Source organism: Pyxicephalus adspersus, chromosome 4 (genome assembly GCF_032062135.1).
Source record: "Pyxicephalus adspersus chromosome 4, UCB_Pads_2.0, whole genome shotgun sequence".
Classification (NCBI taxonomy): domain Eukaryota; kingdom Metazoa; phylum Chordata; class Amphibia; order Anura; family Pyxicephalidae; genus Pyxicephalus; species Pyxicephalus adspersus.
The window spans coordinates 45,374,606-45,386,082 of NC_092861.1; positions in this window are offsets into that span (position 1 = coordinate 45,374,606).

The following is an 11,477-nucleotide window of genomic DNA, read 5'->3' on the forward strand; positions in this document are numbered from 1 at the left end:
AATACAAAGCTCTTAACAATGTAAACTTTCAGCACCTACTAACTGTGATAAAATTGGGTTTGCCTGTACCTGACATTCTTTTCCCATCTATTAAAAGTTCTTTACAGATATGGCATATTATAAAAGTGTAGTCTTCACAGCCCTACACTAATATCCAAATTACTCCGGATCTCAAAATTTTAGAATTATTTATACCCTATCTACAGCTGTATAGATGGCCTAATAGAGGTGTAAAAAAGATTAAAGACCTATATTTTTTCCAATCTATTAAGTCATTTCAATTGTTACAAAAAACATACAAAAAGTTCTAGATTTTCATATTTGGACAACCCACGTTTTGGGAAGAAAGGAATCACAGTATTTTATACTTATCTAAACTAGCATTCTGTTTTTTGTAAAACTCAATTTATGTTAAAATGGAAGAAGGGGTTGGAAACCCAAATACCTTCATCAAAATGGTCCGCAGCCTTGGTCCTCAAGCATAATTCTACCAAATGATCAATTAGATGTTTGCCAAAGAGTTGTCAATCACTGGTATATTACACCACTTAAGTTGTCTTATACATCCACTCCACATTCAAAAGAATGTTGGGGAAATTGTGGGAATGTAGGTACATTACACCATTTAATATGGCATTGTAAATCAATCCAATCTTTTTGGAGTAAAGTATTTGGGTTGATGTCTGACAATATAGGTACAGCTCTTCTGCTGCAACCAGAGATGGCGTTATTACATGTTAATTAGGACATTTTCCCCATAGAAATAAAGACTGTGTTAGTACATATTCTCCTGAGTGCTAAATTTGCACTCATGAGAAAATGGAAAAGCTCAGATATACCTGAAGTTACAGAAGTGATTAATGACCTAAATGTACAATGTTTGATGGAGAAAAGTTTTGCGTTTGTTCACAACCAATTTATTGGGTTTGCTAAAAGGTGGATGGTATGGTTGAAACACCCGAAATGTGTGCTTTGAGCAAAAGAAGTTAACAAGATACTTACTGTTTCCTCTGTTTGTTGTCTCTTTTTTCCCTTTCTCTTTTCTGCTGTTTTATTTTAATTAATTTGTTTTTTTCTAGTTTTGTATAAAAATGAGAAAGTGGATCAAAATGCCAAATATTGTGTATTGTCAACTGCTGTTATTAATGTTGTGAAGTTTTTTGATTCCTTAATAAAAACTTACTAAATCTAAACTGAACACAAAAGCAAATCTTCTTTTTATGAAGCACCCTCGCAGGAGTGGCTGAAATTTCACGGGTTTTCCTTCTGATGGGCACTAATGACCACATAAGCTTCCACATCTTCAGTTTATTGAAAACCAACAGCAGGAGAGAGCGTTGGGGTAAGCAGAGTGTCTGGTGACAGTTTAAGCATTAATCTATAAGTCCCAATTTTCCAAACTCAAATTTAGAATTCAAATCAGGTAGTGAGAGATGCTCTCTCCACCAGAGTGGGACAGTCCCTTGATACACGCAGTCCCTTGATACGTACTTTCGTAAAATGGAGCTCTGTACTAAAAGGGTGCAACATTTAGCTTCATTGACACACATTGATAAGATTACTTATATCAAGTTTCTGTCTTTTACATGTATATTTAAATCTAAACAGAAATTTTCATGTACTGATAATTAGGCAGTTGTAATAGTTTCTGCATTTAAAGCTGAACTCCAGTCATATTGAGAAATAAAACAGGGGGGCAAGTTATGTACTTGCTAAATAATTTCTCTGTGTTTTTTCAATACAACCAGTGTAAGGGTCTATTATATTATATACAAATTTTAGATCTACATAAACTTTGTAATATGAGGACCTACCTAAACTACAGGTAGTCCCTGAGTTAAAGACATCCGACATAGGGACCACTCCTAGATATGAACGGGGCTTTCCTGCTTGTTTGTGTGCAGGAGAGGCGAAGGGGGACATTTTACATGACTTGCAGAAGAAGTCTTTTGCTCTCCTGCAACATCTTGTAACTCTATAATGACCAAGACAAACTCTGCAGTTGTTTCTTTTTGCATATCACAGCACAGCTTGCGCTAGAAGTTAATGAATGTGTAGGCTCCCACTGACAGTGAGGATTTTGTACAGTAACTGACACCATGCTGCCTAATAAAACGTTGAGACAAACATCTGTCCTAATTGCATTTATTAAAATAATGTACCTGTTCCGACTTACATACAAATTCAACTTAAGAACAAACCTTCAGTCCCTATCTTGTATGTAACCCGGGGACTACCTGTATCCAAATAATGTATGTCTGGTCTTTAAGGCCATTGCACTATATAACTGTTGGTAGATCTAAAAAAGGTTCAACAGTCAATACATATTCATTACTCTTTATCCCTTGAAACCCTTACGTGTACCCTGAAAGCTTCCCTTCTCTGGCAAACAAACAATCTAACCTAGGTCATTCCTTTTAGCCACTGACCATGCTTTGCTTTTTACCTTCCTAGAATGTAAGATCTTAAGACTTTAAGTCACTCATTGATATTGTAATGAAAATTATTTTGTCCACCACCTGTGTATTAGGAGGCCATGTTTGTTTCCTAACAGTGCAAAATAAGATAGTCACTATACAAATAATAACATAATAGTAATAATAAAATTGTAATAGCCTAAAGTATATCTACAGCCAGTTAGATAGAGAAGCAGTAAAACCACTTTCCCTCATTAAGAAGAGTTTTCCTCACTTTCTATCCTGTAGACCTAAGAAGTGAAAAGAAACACATTTGTTATTTGAGGAGTGCCCCCTCTTAGACAGCTGTCTTGTGACAGAGTGTGGAAGATTTCCCATCTTTCACTATACAATCACAGGTTGGGGGACAGAGAGATGACAGCGATGATCCAGTGTTTATAGATCAACAGTTAAGATTTGGAGGAAAGTTTAGACATTGTATGATAAGTATTTATATAGCCGTTTTTCTGCAGTTATTTTGTGACATTGTTATAGACATTGCGTGTATAATATATCAGATTAGTAAAGGTTTGTGTGTATAGATTCTGTGACTACAACCATTGGTATTTGTTGCACAGAACTGAACTATTGGATTGTGTGATCTTTCATCTCTGATCTATTGAGCTTGGTCACAGTTCAGTATTCTGTACTCGGTGGTTCCTTCCCAATGATGATATCTTCAGTGATATGGCAGGGAGTTTCACCTGCATTCCAGTGTTTGCAATACCAGGTGTTCCCAGGCCTTCCTATATCTCTGAGGTGACTGGTCACGTTATTTTTCTTTATCTTGTTGCCATTTAGAAAAACATTATCACAGAAAGTCATTCATATATTCATATAAGACTACTGATTACATATAAAAGAGTGGTTTATTTTTTAGAGATGTAACTATTGCTGGGGGAAATTGTAAAAAAGTTATCTGAAAACTATAAAAAAAGTAACAAATTAAAAATACTGAACATTATCAAAGAAAATACAGCTGCTACAGTGGTCCCTATGCTTATATGATTGTACATGTTATTTATCATACAGCCCTGCATAATATGTTAGCACTTTAAGTTTATAATTTAATAATAGTACCATTATAATTAATAGTAGACTTGCTTGCTCTGCTCATCTTAGGCTGACAGATATCTAAATTCTCAAATTTTTTTTCTTATTTTCTCAAATTTTTCTAGTCATCTGCCTAAAGCTAAGTCAGAGACCGGGGGAACCAATTTGGGGCTGGCATATTAGTTGAAAAGCCAAAAAAGTTGGAGTTGAGATTGGGGTCAGAGGCAGTGGGTTCCAAGCTAATAGTCATGTGTGACCTGTACCCCATGGGATACCTGCCAACATATGGGGGAACCAATATTCTTAAGCTTTCTCATGATTTATATATAGAGCTGAGGGTAGATAGGGGTAGAATGAAGATAGAAAAGTACTGTGCTGAGTGCCATAGTTCATTCCTCATTGTGTCTCAGTTTGGGAGGGGGCATTTTGGTTAATTTGGGGATTTTGATCTCCTGGGAAAAGGAGAAAGGTTGCAGGGGCTTAGATTCCACACTGCAGCCATACTGCTAAAACTTCCACAACATTTGCTCCTCCAAACACAAAAAACTTGTAAGAGTACCTTAAAGAACATAGCAGCCAACGACTGACAAGACAATAAATACTTTGCCCATAGGCATGTAATGTATGTGGCACAGGAGTCCAGAATATTCAACATACCTGACAATGTGCACCTCCTATATCACTGCCTGTATTTGTCTGTCATTTACAATCCCTATTTAATGTACAGCGCTGCGTAATATGTTGGCGCTATATAAATCCTATTTATTAGTAATAATAATAATAATGTGTAGGTGGCCGATGTTGGTGGAACAGAAGTTTTGAGCAATGTAGGAAAAGGAGGAGTCATTTCACACTGCAAAACCTGTAGAATTGGTTAAAATATAACCATGGACTATGTTGGTTAAACCAAGTGGCTGAAAATACCAACAATATCACATGTTCCACTCTGTTCCACCATACTGATCTGCTGGTTACATTGCTTGGAGGCATTTTGATTTTTTGCTGTTTTTTCTGTTGCTTAGCCATATTTGCCCCAAAGGCATTGGTGTATTGTACAATAAATGATTTGTATATTGGGGTTGTTTTTAAACAAATTTGTATGGAAATAAATATTGTATTTTATTTTATTCTGGTACAATATTTTATGATTCTATGTTCTATTTATTTAGTCAATCCTAAAGACCCTTAGGAATGTGGCTTTATACAACAGCGTTCATTTTAATCAGCATAGCAAATATTTAGAAAATATACAAAAACAAATATTTGATAAAATAGTAGTAACCAACAATGACTTTTGTTAATTTTGGTAAACTGGAAATAAGTATTCAATAGTACTCAGGTTAATCATTTTAATACTTTTTTGTCTTTACAAAGATATAATTTCATTTCTTGGCGAGATGAGGTTAAAATAAAATACAATTAAAGAAATGCAGCTGACTTGCCACCAATCATAATGGTATAACTATGTTCAGACAGGTGGGTGCAGTATACACTTTCTCCACTAGGTGGGAGTGTTTTCACTCTGTGTGAATACATCATCCTCTTCCCAAATCAGAAGTTTCCATGTCATATCACAGCACAACCCCAAAAAACAAGGAAAGCTCTTTTATTGTTCTTTTATGCCTTCATAGCCATCTGTGCATCCATATCTGTTATTTTGTACCATAGCCAAAGCCCAAAATTGCACACATCCTGCATGCATGTAGCTGTTTGTCCATTGTAAATGACAGGTATGAAAAATGTTACATAGAATATGATTTGGAAAACAGAAAACCTCTAAGCTGCTATTATTTATGACTAAAAAATACAATAAAAAAGAGCAGTAAAATGCAGCATTTCATTTTTGATTACATCAATATTATAGCACTTCCGGCACTTATATGTAGCCATTGCAGGAGGAGCACTAGAACTAAAGCATTTTGTTTACACTAACAGCCATTTTTAGGGCAAACTGAGATATTAATTCACTTCATCAAAGCATTACTGATTCAGGATAATTAACTCAAACTTCAGGTTAGAATGTGATAGAGATTCTGCGCTGACAGGTTTTCTTGAATTTTTTCTCTTAGGGGACAGGTTTACACTCCCAAGTCTCCTTGTGACTGCCATTGCCATAATGAAAGGGATGGGTCCAGATTTTTTATAGTGTGAAACACGGTATTACAGACACTCTCCTGATGAAGCAGGAATTGCAACGTAATGCGTGAGCAGAGTCTGTGTTGTGTCTTTACATTGAGCACATTGAGTCCAGGGGTGTAGTCATACAAAAGAAGAAGAGGAGGCACAGAAATAGTGAATGCTATCCATGGCGAGTGTGCAGGGAGCGACTATATGGGGGTCCCGAAAAAAGTGAGGGAGCGGCGTGCCTGCGCCACCACACCCCTGATTGAGTCAGCATGATCAGCTCAATGTACCTGCTTATGATGCTTTGATTCTGAACTAGGTGGTTGTCCATCTTTTATTTTAATAGTTCTAATAAATACTTTAAATATTTCACCATTGGAGCCTTTTTCATCTTTTGTACGTATCTATTGTGTGTTTGGACTCTCTGCAGTTAACCTTTGAGTTTGGAACCAATTTCTGAAACACTTGTTTAAAAGAATTGGAATTATTACTGACTTTACCCTGGTGAGTGCGTATATCTCACACTAATTCACAGAGGTTTATAAAACTGCAAAATACAAGACATTTGAATGATAAATGAATACAATAATATTACAGTCTGTGAAATTTAAGGAGCTGTGGTGTTGAACTAGGAAAACTTCTTATCTTCTTTTGTTCTCGGTGTATCAGTAAAAAATGTATTGTTTCTATACTGCTAAGGAATTTTTCCTCCAGGTCCTTCATAAATAAGTAATCATACTGTGGGCCATATTACTTCCCATAGCAGTCACCATGTTCTGAATATACAATCAAATGCACCAAACTCAGCATTGTTATTTTGGTTTAGTAAGGGGAACATGTTCCATGAATCAATCCTATTCTTGTTAGCCAACATACAGAATTTCCTGATTCAGGATCGTTAGGTATGAACTGAATGTAGATGGGTTGGTAGTGTTTTATTGAAAGAGATTAGTAAAATAGTAAGTATGATTCCTTTAGTAAATATATTTTGCACAGTCCCTGCAATCTGCAGGTTTATTGACTATAACTGATTGGAGGCTCTGGAGCCGAGATCTCTCCCACATAGATCTGGCCATGTAAAGTCATTTTTCTAGGCATGCAATGGCTGTGGCTAGATATGAGATGTATGAGATAGCCTGTGTCTGTAAAGCTACGTACACACGTCAGATTTTTATCGCCCGATAATCGGCATCGGCCAATTATCGGGCGAAAATCTGGCGTGTGTACAGTCGGTGTCGTCCATCGTCCGGACGACCGACCTGCCGGATCCACGGACGATGGACGACAGCCGATCCTAATGAAAGGGAAGGGGAGAGCGCGCAGCAGGGTGCCGCTCCGTCGCTCTCCCCCTCCCCTCTCCATAGAGCATGAACGGTGCTGTATGTACAGCATCGTTCATGCATCGTGCACTCCCTTGTCGTTGGAAAGGATCGTGAAAGATCCTTTCCAATGACAAAAATTGGAAGTGTGTACGCAGCTTTAAGGAATCCAGTGAACAGTGGATGAATAGGACTGTCACAAGCCAGCACATTGCAAGGACCAGGCTAAACCTCCTTCATCAGGGCTTAGAATGCAGTGTGAGGAGAGAAAAACAGATGATTAACATTTTCTGAAAAACGTATCTTAGAATTGCGCCCGTAAAATTACTTCAGCACCTGGTTGTTTTAGTGTCACACATACAGGAACTTTAAAAGGGAAAACATTATTTTTTAGTTATATGTTCTCAGTTTTTGTGAGCATTTCTTGTATAACAATTTCCAAAGCACTATTGGTCAAACCAGTAGCAGCCTCCTATAGGGACACATCCATTAATTGGAAGCCATCTAATATAGGTTAAGACACTGGAATGGGTCACATTTGTGAGAGATGAAGTTATGTAAATTTTACTCTTTTGCCATTGGGGTCTGTAAACATTGAAATGTATAGATTGCAAACAACTGCATTGATTATGTTTTTTTAGAAAAGTGCGAAATGGTGATAATCTGAACTGACTAAGATGTTAACATCAGTCCACCAGTGGTATACTTAACATTTTATTTCCTTTTGTTTTTAGACAATTAATATATTATACTTATAAGCCATTCGGTGGCAGTGTTTTTGCTTTTTGTGAGTGGACCAGGGTTTTTCAATCAGGGTTGCACAAGATACTAGGACTTATTGAGAGGTTCTTAGGGGTTTCATCAAGTTCAGCCTTGTAGCCGGCAGATGCAGGTATATGGGACTTGGAGTCAACCTAACAGATGTGCTGACAGTCTCCACAAATATTCTTGTTTTCCTCCTCCCCTGCATAGTAGGCTATGCAGTTATGCAGGAAGCAGCCATAACCTACAACAGTGGTTGCCAAGCTTTTTGCACCTACAGACCACTAAACTTTTGGGCTCCGGACCGTGCATGTGCGGGGAGCCGTGTGTCACTCAAAGGGATAGAAACTTTCTCCAGCGTTACATTATGATGACGGAACCTGCCCAATCTCCCATCGCAGGTCTGAGCCTGCCATGGAGGAGTGGGTGAGTTGTGTCCAGAGACATGACCAGCCCAACGCCCTGAGCCTGTGATCCATATGGAAGACATGGTCCACGGCTCTGGCCAATGCCCCCTCCAGCAGGGTCCTTGACCCCGAGGGGGTGCACTGGCCAGAGCTGCAAACCACCAAAATGTTTTCGCAGACCACTGACCTACAACATGCCTAGTGAGTGAAAGAAGGGGGAATGTTTTGAAAAAAAACTCAAGCAGGTAACTGAAGTAGGGAACTCAGCGAGTTCAGTGCAGCTTCCTACACAGCTGCCTTACCACTGTTCAGTAAAAGCTTCCTGGCTCGGTCCATCTCACTGTCATTTTCTCTCTCCTAGCATTTCTCTTCTGTTCTTGCTTTGTCTACCCACCCTCTCTTAACCCCCCCCCCCATCTCTCTCCTCTATTCCCCATTTTGTTCTCTTCCTGTTTATTTTTCCTTTTTTATATTACCGTATTATATATACAACATGAGCTGTAAATATTTCAAGGGTCCCCTGAGACCTGAAAACCATTTCAAGGATTCCTCAACCATAAAAGGTTGATCTAAACTGTTCAAAGTATAAAATTGCCTTGGTAAAAGTTTTTATCCTAAAAAAACAAAAACAAAGGGGGGTTGTTCAGCTTTCTTCTATAAAGGCTTTCTAAAGTAATAAAGGTCTGGAAAAGAACCTGCTGGCTAATAAAATAATAATAATAATATACAATATTTCATACCTACCCAAAGGCAATGAGACATTAGCAATTTTAAAGCAGTGGTTTGTAACCGCTACAGAATTGCAGTGCTTAGCATTTTTTGTTGCAAATAATAAATGAATTGCGGTGATTTTTTAGCTTTAGGAGTTATGTACACAGTTCACCAGCGTTAGTAACGTCTCATGTTATGCAGTGCAACTATGGATGATCAGGTCACACCAGAATTTTGTAACATCGGGGGAAGCTGTTGTAGCTACAGCAGCAATTCTGTAGCTTGATCTCAAGAAACAATAATTGGAGGGATCGGCAGCAGTAACAAATCTCTGCTATGACATTGCTGGCATGTTAGGGCTCTAAAAGAATATTTTTAATAACATTTTATAGCCCTTAGAGGATATAAAACTATTCTAAAGCCACAATTTATTAAAATAATATTCTTCAAATGCAACAAAGGATATAAATATACTTTGTCTGCCCCAGTTGCGTTTGCAAACCCAAAAATTATGTCATATAGTTAATAATAATTTATTATAAATATGCAAAGCAGAACTGGGGGCGTGGCTAACTAAAGGGGCCGGTACAAGACCAGTCATCTTGCAGAGAGTAGTAGTGCCTGGTCTTTATTACTGGAAACTTCTGCACAGAAGAATAATTTTTCACGGTTTTAGTGCAAGAACTACACAATCAAACAAATACCAAACCAAGAATACACATACGTCTTGTATTTACTTATCCGTGAGGATTAATATTCTAGTCTCATATATCTGCACCTTGAATGTTGTGCTAACTTGTAAAGTGTAAGAGGTGTAATCAAGAAATATCTCAATCTATGTCTAGCATTAGATCTCAGCAAATCAGTGCTGATAAGATGAAAAGAATGGATCTCAGCTTGTCATGAAAATTAATATTACAAATAAAAAAAAATCATATACAGCTGCCTTGCCTGAAGGTATTTCAATAGTCTGCTCTGTACTTCCCACAGTGCACTTTCATATCTAGACACTGCCAATCGGGCTATTTAGAAAAAGGGACAGTAAGGGAAAAAGTTCTGAGATGCCTGCAGCAGACAACTTGGAAAATTATGGGTTGTTGTGTAAATGTTTTTACGTAGGAGTCATCCATCTTTTACATATTTTCACATTGCATTAATTTGAATTATTAATTTCACATTGGATTTATTGGATGTAATTACTTGCCTGCAGATAGATGCTCAGCCCTTTTACCTTTTTTGGCCTCATGACTACTCAACACGAAAAACAAAAATATTGGTGTCATTATATAGAGGGTAAAATGGAGGGTGGGTTTGCACCTTTACTTCCAGGATTAAAGATCATTTTCCAATTTTAGTAATGTAAAACATGTTTAAAAAGTAATACAAAACATGCTAAACTAAGTAGTAATTTACTTATAGGTAGGATGTTCACTTTCCAGAAAAGTTTAGATTTGCTTTATTAATTGGCACTGTGACTATATGGTCTCCATGTATATGGAGTGTTTGATTTGTCTGTCTCCCAGCTCTGAAGTTTCTTCTAAGAAGGTTGTTTACAGGCTTCAACCTGAAGTGTCTTTAGTATCTTTGTGTGTGGTGCAGTGGTAGGAATATTAGATTGTTCCCAAACAGCACGTGCTGGCATGAATATTGCATATATTGTATGAAATACACGATCACTATCATGTAATAAAATGACATAAATTATCTAATAACTTTCTGAATGTATCCATGGAATCCAACATCACATAAATATCACTGTTCTGAATAGCAGTCAGATGTAACCTAAACACATCCAAGGTCAACACAAATAGAAGTTATTTATTCCTGTTATGTACTGTATATATGAGTGTATATATGGATTTTCTAGGCTAGTTAAGGAGTGGGAATTCAGTGTGTGAATATATGTGTAGTTTTTTTTTGCAGTTCTGTTTGCCAGAGTTTCACTCTAAGGTCATTTTGGAGCTGTTGAATAAAAACATAAGGAGCTGTTTTTAGGTGAAACCTTTAATTGCCCGTTTGTTTACAACTGAAGGGTGAACAATCATAACTGTACAGTAATAGTCTATAGGAATAAATACATTTATTTATTAAAAGAGACATCCACCTATATACATTCCTTTATCTTAAACAAGCTACATCCCTAACACTCATAGAAAAAGATATGCGATGAAAGACATCAATTTTAAGCAGGACTTTTAAAGCCAATACCATCAACATTATATTAAACATTAAAAACAAAAGTCATTTTCGTAAGTAATTTTTTTCCGTGTTGAAAAGTAATTCAGAATTTAAACCCTTTGGTTTAATAAGGAGAGGTCATTATATACACCCATGATTTTACTGTTTTATATATTTGAAATGACTTTTGTTTTTAATGTTTATTTTATAATAAAATTTTGTTATTTTTGTAATTATTGTTGATGGTATTGGCTTTTAAAGTCCCGTTTAAAATTGATGTCTTTCATTGCATATCTTTTTCTATGACATTTATTAAGCAATAATTAAAAAATTGAGGTTGTATAACTTTTACAGCCAGACACTGCCCTAGTGAAAATGCTTTATGTGAATGCATTCATGAATATGGTAACCTTGGCTACCCTCAGTGGACCATTAACCACCATATCAGTAGGCAATGTATGATATTT